Source organism: Schistocerca nitens, chromosome 1, assembly GCF_023898315.1.
Source record: "Schistocerca nitens isolate TAMUIC-IGC-003100 chromosome 1, iqSchNite1.1, whole genome shotgun sequence".
Classification (NCBI taxonomy): Eukaryota; Metazoa; Arthropoda; class Insecta; order Orthoptera; family Acrididae; genus Schistocerca; species Schistocerca nitens.
In genome coordinates, this window is record NC_064614.1 from 873,095,988 (window position 1) to 873,110,801 (window position 14,814).

A 14,814-nucleotide genomic window follows, 5' to 3' on the forward strand; every position below is an offset into this window, starting at 1 on the left:
TAACATACACGGAATGGTGCTCAGACGTCTCCAAGGGTCGGCCTGGAATTGTAACCCTAACGCCCGTTTAGGTGAGACAGGCAGCCTGACCAACAATCTTTAAATCGGAAGGCCACCCAACCGACAGACAGCCGACGAACCAACCAACTATCAGTTTTCGGTCACCAGACCAAAAACACTACAACCAAAATGCCAGCGAGGCGAAGAGTCCAGTAACACTCATCTTCAAATATTGGTTTGTTAATTAGCCAAGGCACAATAGGTACTGACATACATGAACATTTCAACGACTAAGGGACTACACGCCGTGGTGGACTGCATGAACACGGTAAGAAAACACTCACTCGCTGCTCTGTCGCAACCGTCCACTGGCTACTGCATTACGCAAAGAGCATTACAGCATTTAAAGCACTGCTCAGTCGAACTGGCACAGGGTACACAGTGTTCCCCGAAACACTGCTTCAAGAAACTCGAACACTTGTAAAACGAATCACCAATGAACAACTCGAACAAATCACAGGCGGACACACACGCCAAACCGAATGACGGTCGGTGACGAAACGCATGTCGTATAACCAGACGACCGACCACCAACCAACCAAGGTCGTTGCCACTCAAACCATGTGTGTCAGGAACGTCGGGCGAGTCTAGGCTATCCGGAGCTCACTGCAGCTCCAACCCGACTCAGCCCGATGTCCGTGCCGAACTGAGAGACACAGAGATCCGGGCACAGTGGCTCGGACTCAGTCATGGAGAGGTAACTTTTTCCCATTCGCCACGACGGCTCCGCACAAGAAGGAACCGAGCCACGCCCAGCAAGATGACCCAGTGATGAGGCCCAGAAAAAGTGAAAGACCAAACACACGTCGCCCAAAGAGGCGACCAACTGAACGACCGACCAACGGTCGATCCCGCACCCATCTCCGTCCGTCGGACAGTTTATCCTGTGTCACTGGCGAGTACGGGCCTCCCTAGCGCTCCGTTCCCGACTGCTCCTACCTCACGACTGCACTTCTGCCGCGTTCGAACTCAACGACTGCCAGGACCGAACTCTCACACGACACAGGACGACCGGGAAGTAATAGCTGTCCAGCAAAGATAATACGGCAGGTCAAAAATCGATGCGCGCTGCTGCTACTCACGGGCAGGCAAGACAGTAATTCAACGACACCAGTAATTGAAATTTAAAATGACGGGGCGGCCGTACGGTAAAACAAGATGTTACATAATAGATGGCACGAACATGAGGCACGCACGGCTCAATTATAATACACAAACCCTTATTATTATCTTCAAAATGACGGTTATCAGATTAGGCTATTTTCCTCGAATACTTAGTTAACATTATGCAAACAGTTCATAGTGTGTGTGGAAAGAAAACATATCTTCAAGGACAACTGCATCATTTGAATACAATTGATGGTGTCATTCTCATCGATATATCTGGAGCAGACGACTGCAATATGATGACCTCTCAATTTTCGTAGTACCGCAGCAAGGTTGGTTATATATTTCATATATGTCAGGGAAACCAAGGAAAGGGAAAATGTCCGAAGAAAGCCCTTGTGCAAGAGGTGTTTCCTACTACCAGTGCGCCACATCTCAGATGACAAGACAAATGATGACTCAGAGCGTAAGGCCTTTAACGTTCCCTGCTTGTTCACCTTCTTGTAAATTGAGACTCACGCATTGCTCCTCAGATGTCTGTGACAGTACCACACATTGTGTGAACCGTAATACAGCATTACTGTTGGAGTGTTTAATTGTATTCTTTTTCATGAAGGTCACTTGACTTTATTATTTATTTATTATACATATGACCAATTTCACTACTGTGTAAACGTTGTACCCTATCTATGAGTTATGCTTATGCTATAACAGAAATGTATTATCTGAGACGTCTGAAATCAATTTAGACACTTTGACAATCTAAATGACTTTCTATTATGTCGAGTCACAGAATCTGTCTGAACTGTTGAAAGATGCTCTTCGGAGTGTTCGTAGTCTCTGACAACAGCAGGGGATGTGTTGTAGCTGCTGGTGAGACTGGACGCCAAATATGGATGGCTCTGGCGCAGGGAAAATGTGTGTGGCTATTTCTTGAGGCTGCGAGATTTTCTGGAATTTCCATGAAGCTGCAAAGCATTGGTTAATTATAATGATGATTTAAGTGGAATAAAAGAAAAACTACTGTATGTATGAGAAATGGTTAGACCTGGAATCAAAATATTATTCTTGGATTTATGGAACAATGTTGTCACCGATACAATACTTCGCGCTAGCAGTGTAGAAGGCTATAAGAAGGAACCAATTCCGACTTTCAGCTTGATACAATGTTTACCAGAATTTTACATAATGAGATTTTCACTCTGCAGCGGAGTGTGTGCTGATATGAAACTTCCTGGCAGATTAAAACTGTGTACCCGACCGAGACTCAAACTCGAACTCGAACTCGAGTCTCGGTCGGGCACGCAGTTTTAATCTGCCAGGAAGTTTCAGAATTTTACATATTTCAGACAATATAAATTTTCTTGCGCTTTTTCTTTAGAACCACATTGCCATCATTAACCAAAGTCATTATTATGTGCAACACGATCTATCCCTATTGTCCTTTATTCCAAATGTCATATTAAGAATGGTAAATTTGATTAATACCGAAATCATAAATTAGCCAGAAGGTAAAACTAAATATTCCTCTTGAGTTATAATATTGCTTGTTAACTGAAGTCATTAACAAAAGTTTGAATAACGACAATATCGACTAACGTATGCCGTTAACATTGAAATGAACTGTTGAAACCATTGACCTTGGGAAACAGTAGTAATTTTACATCTCATTTAACTACGTAAATCATTTTCTGTGATTTTTATACGTATGTATAGCGATGTCTTCATTATCTTATTCCAGCGATTGTGTGATTTTTAGCTTTTGCTTTGTAGTGACTGATGTTTAAATGAGGTACCATTAATAATCAGACCGACTTTTAAGTACCTCATTTAGAAAACTTTATCAAAATTCGCAAAGGTGAAGATTACTGTGAAGGCACACCATCATAATTACCACGTATCGTACTACAGTAATTTTTTAGTTTTCATTCTCTGTATCGTTACTTCAAACAATTCAAGTATTGTGATTATGAATTTTGACTTTACTAAGTTTATTTGATCCGCTGACAACATAATTACATACATGACTGATCGTTACGTGGCTTAACACTGAAATTGTAAGTAGGCTGTTTAGGTTTTCTTATTGGTAACGCCACGTGGCGCTCCGTATGAAAATCACTGGCTGTGCTGGCTGCAGTCTGTGGCTAGTTTGCATTGTTGTCTGCCATTGTAGTGTTGGGCAGTTGGCTGTTAACAGCGCATAGCGTTGCGCAGTTGCAGGTGAGCCGCCAGCAGTGGTGGATGTGGGGAAGTGAGATGGCGGATTTTTGATAGCGGGTGATCTGGACGTGTTTCTATCAGAAACAGTACATTTGTAAGAATGGATGTCATGAACTGCTATATATATTATGACTTTTGAACACTTTTAAGGTAAATACATTGTTTGTTCTCTATCAAAATCTTTCATTTGCTAACTATGCCTATCAGTAGTTAGTGCCTTCAGTAGTTTGAATCTTTTATTTAGCTAGCAGTATTGGCGCTCGCTGTATTGCAGTAGTTTGAGTAACAAAGATTTTTGTGAGGTAAGTGATTTGTGAAACGTATAGGTTAATTTAGTCAGGGCCATTCTCTTGTAGGGATTATTGAAAGTCAGATTGCGTTGCGCTAAAAAAAATTGTGTGACAGTTTAAGCATAGTCATGTATAATTGTTCTAAGGGGACGTTTCATATGTCGACCCTTAGCCGAGGATACCTCACTGGAATTCTTCAGATTTTTTCTTGTAGGTTGTGTAATTAGTGTAGCTTTTGTTTATGGCTAGCGCGTAATTGTAGAGAGAATCTCCTTTGTAGTTGCAGTCTTTCACTGTTGTATAGTAAAACAGTTGTGGCATGCATGTAGATTTGCACCAAGTATTTCGCAGCTGCGCTTGCAATTAACTAGATATTATTTTCAGTGCTATGTTAATGTGTTCTCTTACTTTTGATCTACAAATTGTGCTTTTCTGTGTTATCGTGTGAAATATTGTGACAATAATGGCGTGTGAAAAACGTAACACTAGGCCCCAAAGTAAACTGAGAAATAATAGTGACGACGAGCGTAGCTTATCAGCACCACTGTGTAATGAATTAACAGACATTCAAAGTAGTAATTTGGTAATTGTACACAGGGAAATGGAGCTGGCGGCAAATAATGGTGTAGACAGTGAAACAAGTAGTGAACAGGGAAGCATTATCGATCGATCGGTCGGCAACAGCTCGCTTCAGGAATCCGAAATGACAGAACACAATATTGCAAATACTGTAGACTCAGGTTTTGGGTCCTCACCGTTTTCTCAAATGAGTCAAGACACATTTTCTGCTTGTCAAAATGTGAATGTTGCCGGTGAAAATGCACTGCCAAAAAGAATAGAGAAACAGATTCCAGACACTAATACATTATTATTGCAATTAATGCAACAGATGGAGCAAAATCAGAGACAAACACAGCAAAAGCTTCCAAGGTTAGACACAATGGAACAAAATCAGAGACAAACACAGCAAAAGCTTCAAAAGTTAGACACAATGGAACAAAATCTTCGGAAGTTAGACACCACGCTTGAACAAACACGTGAAGATTTAACTACTGAGTTACATAACACTGAATGGAAATGTCAAAATGTCTGTAATGACGTAAAAACACAAATTTGTGAGCATTTTCAACGTATTTTTTCGCGGTATGAAAATGCATTACACAATCACGAAGCAGCAATAAAAGAACTGCAAACTATTGTTCATGAAAATCATGAGTCCTTACAAGCTAAAATTGACTCAGTTCCATCTACCGATTCAGTTACGCAACTTGCAAAAACTCAGGAAAACTTAAAGGACACAGTAGATACTCTGAAAATTGAAGCAGAAAGACATATGGAGGAAATTAGTTCATTATCAGAGAACTTTCGGATCAGCTAAATAATTTATCTACGAGGATAATCTGAATGACACAAAACCTGTAGTCCTTAATGACACAGAAGAGTGCGAAAAAATTAGGAAATTCAAACAAAATCAGAATCAAATTAATACGCAACACCAAAGAGAAATCCGGGAAGTACTAGATCAGCTGACATAGGTAATACAAGAATTACGTATTTCAGAGGACACTCGCGCTCCAATACGGGAAGAGGGACATAGAAATACGGAACAGCCACAAGATAAAAACACGGGATACTTCGGAAATTATGAAAGAAATTGGCAAGGTGTACCGAATTTTGAGATGGAACCGCCGAAACGAAGTAACAATGACCGATATGCAACTCGCCGACATGATGATTTTGACTATAAGCTGTTTATTGCTACACGTAAATTCAAAACATTTAAGTATTCCGGCAACGACATTCATCCAAAAGCGTAGCTTCATCAATTCTATCATTGTTTTCCTCCCAACTGGTCATTAGAGCACAGATTAGAATTTATGTGTGGCTACTCAGAGAATGAACCAGCTGTAAGAATGAGATCGGTCATTCACGATTGCCATAGTGAAGGAAAATTTTATCATGCCTTCCTCTCAGGATATTGGTCTCAAGCTACACAAGACCGAGTAAAACATAGCATCATAATGATGAAACATTTCGAACAGTCTGAATTTTCCAGTCTGGCCACCGTAAATGCAATACCAAGAAAGACAAGAGGTAGCACAACAAAATTTATTTTGTAGATAACATGTTGACCAAGTATCAAATGATTACGTTTACAGACGTCTGTGACATGTGGTTCCTGCCAGAATCAGTAGCCAGAGTAGCCGCCATTGTTGGAGATCACCGCTGCCACACGTCTCGGCATTGAGTCAAAGAGACGTTGGATGTGTTCCTGGGGTACAGCAGCCCAAGCAGCTTCCACACGTTGCCAAAGATCATCTGGTGTGGCAGCTGGGGATGTAATCTGGGTCACTCGTTGATCAACCATGGACCACATGTTTTATCGGCGAAAGATCCGGAGAGCGAGCCGGCCAGGGAAGCAATTCAATCTGGTTATTGACGAAGAACCTTTGGACAATGCGTGCCACGTGTGGTCGTGCATTATCCTGTTGAAATATGGTTGTGGCCGAGCCCTGTAGGTAAGGAAGGACAACTGGCTCCAGCACCTCGGATATGTAGCACCGGCTATTTAAAGTACCGGCAATGCGTACTAGAGATGTGCGAGAGTAATATCCAATACCGCCCCATACCATAATACCCGGTGCAAGACCAGTGTGGCGGTGCATAATGCAGCTGTCCAGCGTCCTCTCTCCATGATGTCTCCACACTCGAATCCGACCATCGTGGTGCTGCAGACAGAAGCGTGCCTCGTCAGTAAAGACAACGTCATTCCATTCTGCCGTCCACATCCGTCTGTCATCACACCATTGGCGACGGAGACGTCTGTGGTTCTGCGTCAATGGTAGACGAAGCAATGGACGTCTTGCGGACAGACCACTCTGCTGTAAACGGCGTCGAATGGTACGCGCAGACACTGGATGATGCGTTACTGACGTAATGTGCTGTGCTATGGTTCGGGATGTCACTGAGCGATCCGTCACTGCCATGCGCACAATTTGCCTATCAGCACGTGCAGTGGTGCACCGAGGTGAATGCGATCGACCACGTCGGTCCGTCGTACCCTCCTGCATCCAACGGTCACATATCCGCATTACAGTTGTTTGGTTTCGTCCAACACGACTAGAGATTTATCTGTATGATAATCCACAATCTCGGTAAGCCACTATCCTTCCTCTGTCGAACTCGGATACTTGATCAAAAGATGTTCGCTGTTGTCTACGAGGCATAACTGATCGTCTTGTGAAACAACCACAAGATAAACACACGTACCGAACGCACACTCGTAGAAATCGCTAAGCCTTAAATGGCGCTATGAGGTGGCGCCACAGGCGCGCGTGATGTGCGTCTGCGCTGAAATTCTAATCAGTTGCATATCTCATCGCTGCAAACTCATGGTGTAAATTTCACTTGATTCGGATGCTTCCTTCAGGGTGTTGCATTTACGGTGGCCAGCAGTGTATTTTGAAGACATGTTGCACAAGAATCAGTACCTGTCAAACCCATAGAGCCCCTCGGAACTCATCCGCATTTGCTTAATCAAATTACCTGAACATTTACGACATATTATTTTGGCAGGACGTTGCAAAGACGACCTTTAAGCTTTTCAGGGACTCTTACAAGAATTAGAAATTGACACTGACAATTGCGGAACGCGAAAACAGGACCACAACAGTTACAGGTCACATCCGTCGTAATTCCGCGATGAAAGAAATAATAACTGGACAAGACAAGGCTATTCTCACAACACAAATCATGACCAAACCAGACTCCACCCGTATGACAACCGTTGGCAGAGTAGTAATAATTACAGGGAAAGATCACCTCTCCGTAGTAGTGACTATCACAGAGACAATCAGAGAAACAGACAATATGGGAACCAAAATAATTGTTATCAAGGGAGACAGAATAACTTTTGACGCAACGGTCCAGCACGCAGTTACGATTCAGGGAGAAATTCTCCACCACGTGACCGACAAGAAAGAAACTATGGAATCTACCGACATGACGACAGACGGTATGATCGTAACGACAGACCTGAATTGAGTCAGAACTGGCGGGATTCAAACAGGGCAGGGCACTCTCGACAAGGTGAATTTGTAGAAGTTAGGTCTCCAAATCCCAATAACGACACGCGCCAACAAAGACAATAGGCAATTACTCATACCGCTGGCAGGCAAAAAACTTACTTATGAAACTGACGACGCAGCTGCCATAGCTAGTAATTACGTAAAAATGGAAGACATTAGGGACATCTTACTCCAGGAACATGACGTAAAACATAACAACATTACATATCCTGTGATTCACATTACAGTAAATGACGTAAAATGTACGGCAGTACTTGACTCTGGCAGTCCCATTTCAGTAATTAGTGAAACAGCCTTTAGCAGATGCAACAAATCGAACGATTGCCCCACACTTCCGTTGTTGTTGTTGTGGTCTTCAGTCCTGAGACTGGTTTGATGCACCTCTCCATGCTACTCTATCCTGTGCAAGCTTCTTCATCTCCCAGTACCTACTGCAACCTACATCCTTCTGAATCTGCTTAGTGTATTCATCTCTTGGTCTCCCTCTACGATTTTTACCCTCCACGCTGCCCTCCAATGCTAAATTTGTGATCCCTTGATGCCTCAAAACATGTCCTACCAACCGATCCCTTCTTCTAGTCAAGTTGTGCCACAAACTTCTCTTCTCCCCAATCCTATTCAATACTTCCTCATTAGTTACGTGATCTACCCACCTTATCTTCAGCATTCTTCTGTAGCACCACATTTCGAAAGCTTCTATTCTCTTCTTGTCCCAACTAGTTATCGTCCATGTCTCACTTCCATACATGGCTACACTCCATACAAATACTTTCAGAAACGACTTCCTGACACCTAAATCTATACTCGATGTTAACAAATTTCTCTTCTTCAGAAACGCTTTCCTTGCCATTGCCAGTCTACATTTTATATCCTCTCTACTTCGACCATCATCAGTTATTTTACTCCCTAAATAGCAAAACTCCTTTACTACTTTATGTGTCTCATTTCCTAATCTAATTCCCTCAGCATCACCCGACTTAATTCGACCACATTCCATTATCCTTGTTTTGCTTTTGTTGATGTTCATCTTATATCCTCCTTTCAAGACACTGTCCATTCCGTTCAACTGCTCTTCCAAGTCCTTTGCTGTCTCTGACAGAATTACAATGTCATCGGCGAACCTCAAAGTTTTTACTTCTTCTCCATGAATTTTAATACCTAGTCCGAATTTTTCTTTTGTTTCCTTTACTGCTTGCTCAATATACAGATTGAATAACATCGGGGAGAGGCTACAACCCTGTCTCACTCCTTTCCCAACCACTGCTTCCCTTTCATGCCCCTCGACTCTTATAACTGCCACCTGGTTTCTGTACAAATTGTAAATAGCCTTTCGCTCCCTGTATTTTACCCCTGCCACCTTCAGAATTTGAAAGAGAGTATTCCAGTCAACATTGTCAAAAGCTTTCTCTAAGTCTACAAATGCTAGAAACGTAGGTTTGCCTTTTCTTAATCTTTTTTCCAAGATAAGTCGTAAGGTCAGTATTGCCTCACGTGTTCCAACATTTCTACGGAATCCAAACTGATCTTCCCCGAGGTCGGCTTCTACCAGTTTTTCCATTCGTCTGTAAAGAATTCGCGTTAGTATTTTGCAGCTGTGACTTATTAAACTGATAGTTCGGTAATTTTCACATCTGTCAACACCTGCTTTCTTTGGGATTGGAATTATTATATTCTTCTTGAAGTCTGAGGGTATTTCGCCTGTCTCATACATCGTGCTCACCAGATGGTAGAGTTTTGTCATGACTGGCTCTCCCGAGGCTATCAGTAGTTCTAATGGAATGTTGTCTACTCCCGGGGCCTTGTTTCGACTCAGGTCTTTCAGTGCTCTGTCAAACTCTTCACGCAGTATCTTATCTCCCATTTCGTCTTCATCTACATCCTCTTCCATTTCCATAATATTGTCCTCAAGTACATCGCCCTTGTATAAACCTTCTATATACTCCTTCCACCTTTCTGCCTTCCCTTCTTTGCTTAGAACTGGGTTGCCATCTGAGCTCTTGATATTCATACAAGTGGTTCTCTTCTCTCCAAAGGTCTCTTTAATTTTCCTGTAGGCAGTATCTATCTTACCCCGAGTGAGACAAGCCTCTACATCCTTACATTTGTCCTCTAGCCATCCCTGCTTAGCCATTTTGCACTTCCTGTCGATTTCATTTTTGAGACGTTTGTATTCCTTTTTGCCTGCTTCATTTACTGCATTTTTATATTTTCTCCTTTCATCAATTAAATTCAATATTTCTTCTGTTACCCAAGGATTTCTATTAGCCCTCGTCTTTTTACCTACTTGATCGTCTGCTGCCTTCACCACTTCATCCCTCAGAGCTACCCATTCTTCTTCTACTGTTTTTCTTTCCCCCATTCCTGTCAATTGTTCCTTTATGCTCTCCCTGAAACTCTCTACAACCTCTGGTTCTTTCAGTTTCTCCAGGTCCCATCTCCTTAAATTCCCACCTTTTTGCAGTTTCTTCAGTTTCAATCTGCAGTGCATAACCAATAGATTGTGGTCAGAATCCACATCTGCCCCAGGAAATGTCTTACAATTTAAAACCTGGTTCCTAAATCTCTGTCTTACCATTATATAATCTATCTGAAACCTGTCAGTATCTCCAGGCTTCTTCCATGTATACAGCCTCCTTTCATGATTCTTGAACCAAGTGTTAGCTATGATTAAGCTATGCTCTGTGCAAAATTCTACAAGGCGGCTTCCTCTTTCATTCCTTGCCCCCAATCCATATTCACCTACTATGTTTCCTTCTCTCCCTTTTCCTACTGATGAATTCCAGTCACCCATGACTATTAAATTTTCGTCTCCCTTCACTACCTGAATAATTTCTTTTATCTCGTCATACATTTCATCTATTTCTTCATCATCTGCAGAGCTAGTTGGCATATAAACTTGTACTACTGTAGTAGGCATGGGCTTTGTGTCTATCTTGGCCACAATAATGCGTTCACTATGCTGTTTGTAGTAGCTAACCCGCACTCCTATTTTTTTATTCATTATTAAACCTACTCCTGCATTACCCCTATTTGATTTTGTATTTATAACCCTGTAATCACCTGACCAAAAGTCTTGTTCCTCCTGCCACCGAACTTCACTAATTCCCACTATATCTAACTTTAACCTATCCATTTCCCTTTTCAAATTTTCTAACCTACCTGTCCGATTAAGTGATCTGACATTCCACGCTCCGATCCGTAGAACGCCAGTTTTCTTTCTCCCGATAACGACGTCCTCTTGAGTAGTCCCCGCCCGGAGATCCGAATGGGGGACTATTTTACCTCCGGAATATTTTACCCAAGAGGACGCCATCATCATTTAATCATACAGTAGAGCTGCATGTCCTCGGGAAAAATTACGGCTGTAGTTTCCCCTTGCTTTCAGCCGTTCGCAGTACCAGCACAGCAAGGCCGTTTTGGTTAATGTTACAAGGCCAGATCAGTCAATCATCCAGACTGTTGCCCTTGCAACTACTGAAAAGGCTGCTGCCCCTCTTCAGGAACCACATGTTTGTCTGGCCTCTCAACAGATACCCCTCCGTTGTGGTTGCACCTACGGTACGGCCATCTGTATCGCTGAGGCACGCAAGCCTCCCCACCAACGGCAAGGTCCATGGTTCATGGGGGGGACACTTCCGTTACGTTCCGTTACACTTCCGTTACGTAAGATTAAATTACAAGGTGCAATCTTTGGAAAAAGTGTAGATGTACGCCAACAAACCAACTTAGAATTCTTTTGTCAAAGCCACAGCTTCTCTATGAACTTTCTTATTGTTCCATTATTGTCGACGGAAATTATATTGGGAGTAGACTTTTTGAATGAATACAAAGCAATCTTAAACTTTCACGATGCTGAAATAAGTTTAGAGAAAGAAGGTAAGTCGATAGCTCTGAAATTTGAAGATTGGCTCTCAAACCATGACGAAGAAATTAATCGGCTTTACCTCCTGTTAGACAACAGTTCGGAATTTTCGACGGAACTTGACACTAACAATCACTCTGCAAGTACTGACAGGGATGATATTGATGGCGCATTTGATATAATGACATCCGTCCATCCTTGAGGGATGATGGTGTAGCATGCTTGGTTCAGAGTCTGCAGCGTCTGCTGTGGCTAAAAAGTCCTACTCGAGAGTGGCAGTCCCTACTGCAGTTTGGGCATGTGAAATTTGAGGGACTTCGAACAGAAGCCGCTCTGTCTCTTCGCTTTGTCCTCCTCCTGATTTGTTCCTGTGTGCGTTCGTCCTCTGAGAGCTTGACGCCGTTGCGCACAGTTACTCGCCACTTGACACGGTCGTGTGCAATGCTTTCCCAGCGACTTGGATTGATTCTGGTCTTGGTCAGGTCTCTCTTGCATACATCCTTGAAACGAAGATGCGGTCGTCCCACTGGCCTCACACCTTCCTGAAGTTCTCCGTACAGCAGTTGTTTCGGTATCCGTTCAGCATCCATGCGCCTGACATGTCCCAACCATCTTAGACGTCGATGACTTAGGAGTGCAAAGATGCTGGTTGTGCTTGCACGATGAAAGACTTCGGTGTTGGGTACTCTATCTCTCCAAGAGATCTGAAGGATCTTCCGGAGACAGCAGAGATGGAAGCTGTTGAGTCGAGATTCATGCCTAGAAAGAGATGTCCATGCCTCACAGCTATAGAGAAGGGTGCTTATGACACAAGCGTTGTAGACTTTTAATTTAGTTTTTGTGGTAAGCAGTCCGTTGTTCCATACTCTGTTTTTCAATCTAGCCATGACAGATGATGCCTTTGCGATTCTGTTAGTAAGTTCAGTGTCCATGGACAAGTTGCTACATATTGTGGATCCCAAGTAGGTAAACTCATCAACTATCTAGAGAGGATTGCCATCAGTGCTGATGCATGGAAGGTTGATAGTGCTCTGCGCCATGATCTTGGTCTTTTGAAGGCTGATAAATGGACCAAATTTTTCACAGGCATTTGATAATTTGTTGATTATATACTGCAGCTCATCTTCTGTGTTCGCTACTAGAGCTGCATCGTCCGCATATAACAACTCACGGATTACAACTGTATTTACTTTAGTCTTGGCCTTGAGGACAGCAATGTTGAAAAGATTTCCATCAGACCTCGTATGTAGATACACTCCCTCCTCACAGTCTTCAAAGGGAAATCTGAGCAGAAGGGAAAAAAAATCCCAAATAATGTAGGAGCTAACACACACCCCTGTTTCACACCGCTATTAACGGGGAATGCTTCTGATGTTTTACCGTTGAAGCAAATTGTTGCTTGTGTTTTCCCACGGAAAGAGACAATTATCTGTAGTAGTTTAGATGGGCATCCAATCTTCTGCAACAGTTTGAAAAGCCCATTTCTTCTCATTAAATCAAACGCTTTAACAAGGTCAATGAACGCAATATAAAGTGGCCTCTGCTGCTCACGACATTTCTCTTGTAGCTGTCTTAAGGAGAAGATCATATCTACGGTTGATCGGCCGGGTCTGAAGCCACACTGAGATTCTGGGTACATTCTGGAAGCTAAGATCTGTAATCGCATTAGGATGACTCTTGCATAAGCTTTCCCGGCTACGCTTAGTAATGAAATGCCTCGGTAATTGTTACAGTCACTTCTGTTCCCTTTCTGTTTATATAGAGTAACTATACTCGAATTCCGCATACTCATCGGGACATAACCTTCTTCCCAGCTGGTTGTGATAAGTGAATATAAATGTTTGAGAAGAACAGACTTGTTATACTTAATAACCTCTGCAGGGATCCCATCTTCACCTGGAGCCTTTCTGTTAGCAAGAGAATCTATTTCTCTACCAAGGTCTTCCATAGTAGGCATTGCTTCTAGTTCTTCCATAACTGGCGTTTGTTTGATGGCGTCGCATGCATCCTTGCTAACTTCATTCTCGGCTGCATACAACTCGAGGTAGTGTTCAACCCAGCGTTCCATTTGTTTGCCTTCATCAGTAATGACTTCACCCGTCTTGAACTTCAGAGGAGCTGTTTTTCTGACAGTTGGTCCAATTGCTTTCCTAATACCATCGTACATTGCCTTAGCATTCCCAGAATCGGCCGCTTTCTGTATACCTGCACATAAATTCAGCCAGTAGTTATTTGCGCATCTCCTGGATGTTTGCTGTGCCCTGTTCTTTGCTTTTCGTAAGTCATCTCGAGTTCTTTCAAAAAATGGTTCAAATGGCTCTGAGCACTATGGGACTCAACTGCTGAGGTCATTAGTCCCCTAGAACTTAGAACTAGTTAAACCTAACTAACCTAAGGACATCACAAACATCCATGCCCGAGGCAGGATTCGAACCTGCGACCGTAGCGGTCTTGCGGTTCCAGGCTGCAGCGCCTTTAACCGCACGGCCACTTCGGCCGGCTCGAGTTCTTTCATTTGGGTTTCTTTTGTAAGCAACCAGGGCTTTCCGTTTAGCCTCAGTGACTGGTTCCATTTCCTCCAAATTTTGCTCGTACCAGTCCGTTTTTCTTTTTCCTTTTATTCCATAGGCCAATACTGCTGAGTTGTAGATTGCACCCGAGAGTTTTGCCCATTTCTTATCAACATTCCTTTCTGCTTGCACGTTTCCTGGGAAAGCACTTTCAAAATTACTCGCAAAATCCTGCTTTCTTTTTGTATCATGAACATGATCTGTGTTGATACGGGGATGACCTCGCGGTTTAGCGTGGTGACATTTCTTAGGAGTGAGCCTCAATGTGCACGCCACCAGGGAGTGGTCTGTGTTGCAATCAGCACTATGATAAGTTCGTGTCAGTAGCACAATTTTGAGACCAGTACGCCGAGCTATGACTAAGTCAACTTGATGCCAGTGATGAGAGCGCTGGTGTCTCCAAGACACCTTGTGCTGATCCTTAAGCTGGAAATATGTGTTTGTGATACAGAGTCCATAAAAGCAGCAAACCTCAAGCAGTCTTTGACCATTTTCATTCATTTTTCCCACCACATGATGCCCCAGGCAATTCGGCCAAATGTAGTTATCTGATCCAACTCTAGCATTAAAGTCCCCTAGAATCTACAGTGTGTCGGTGACAGGTACCTTGGCTATTC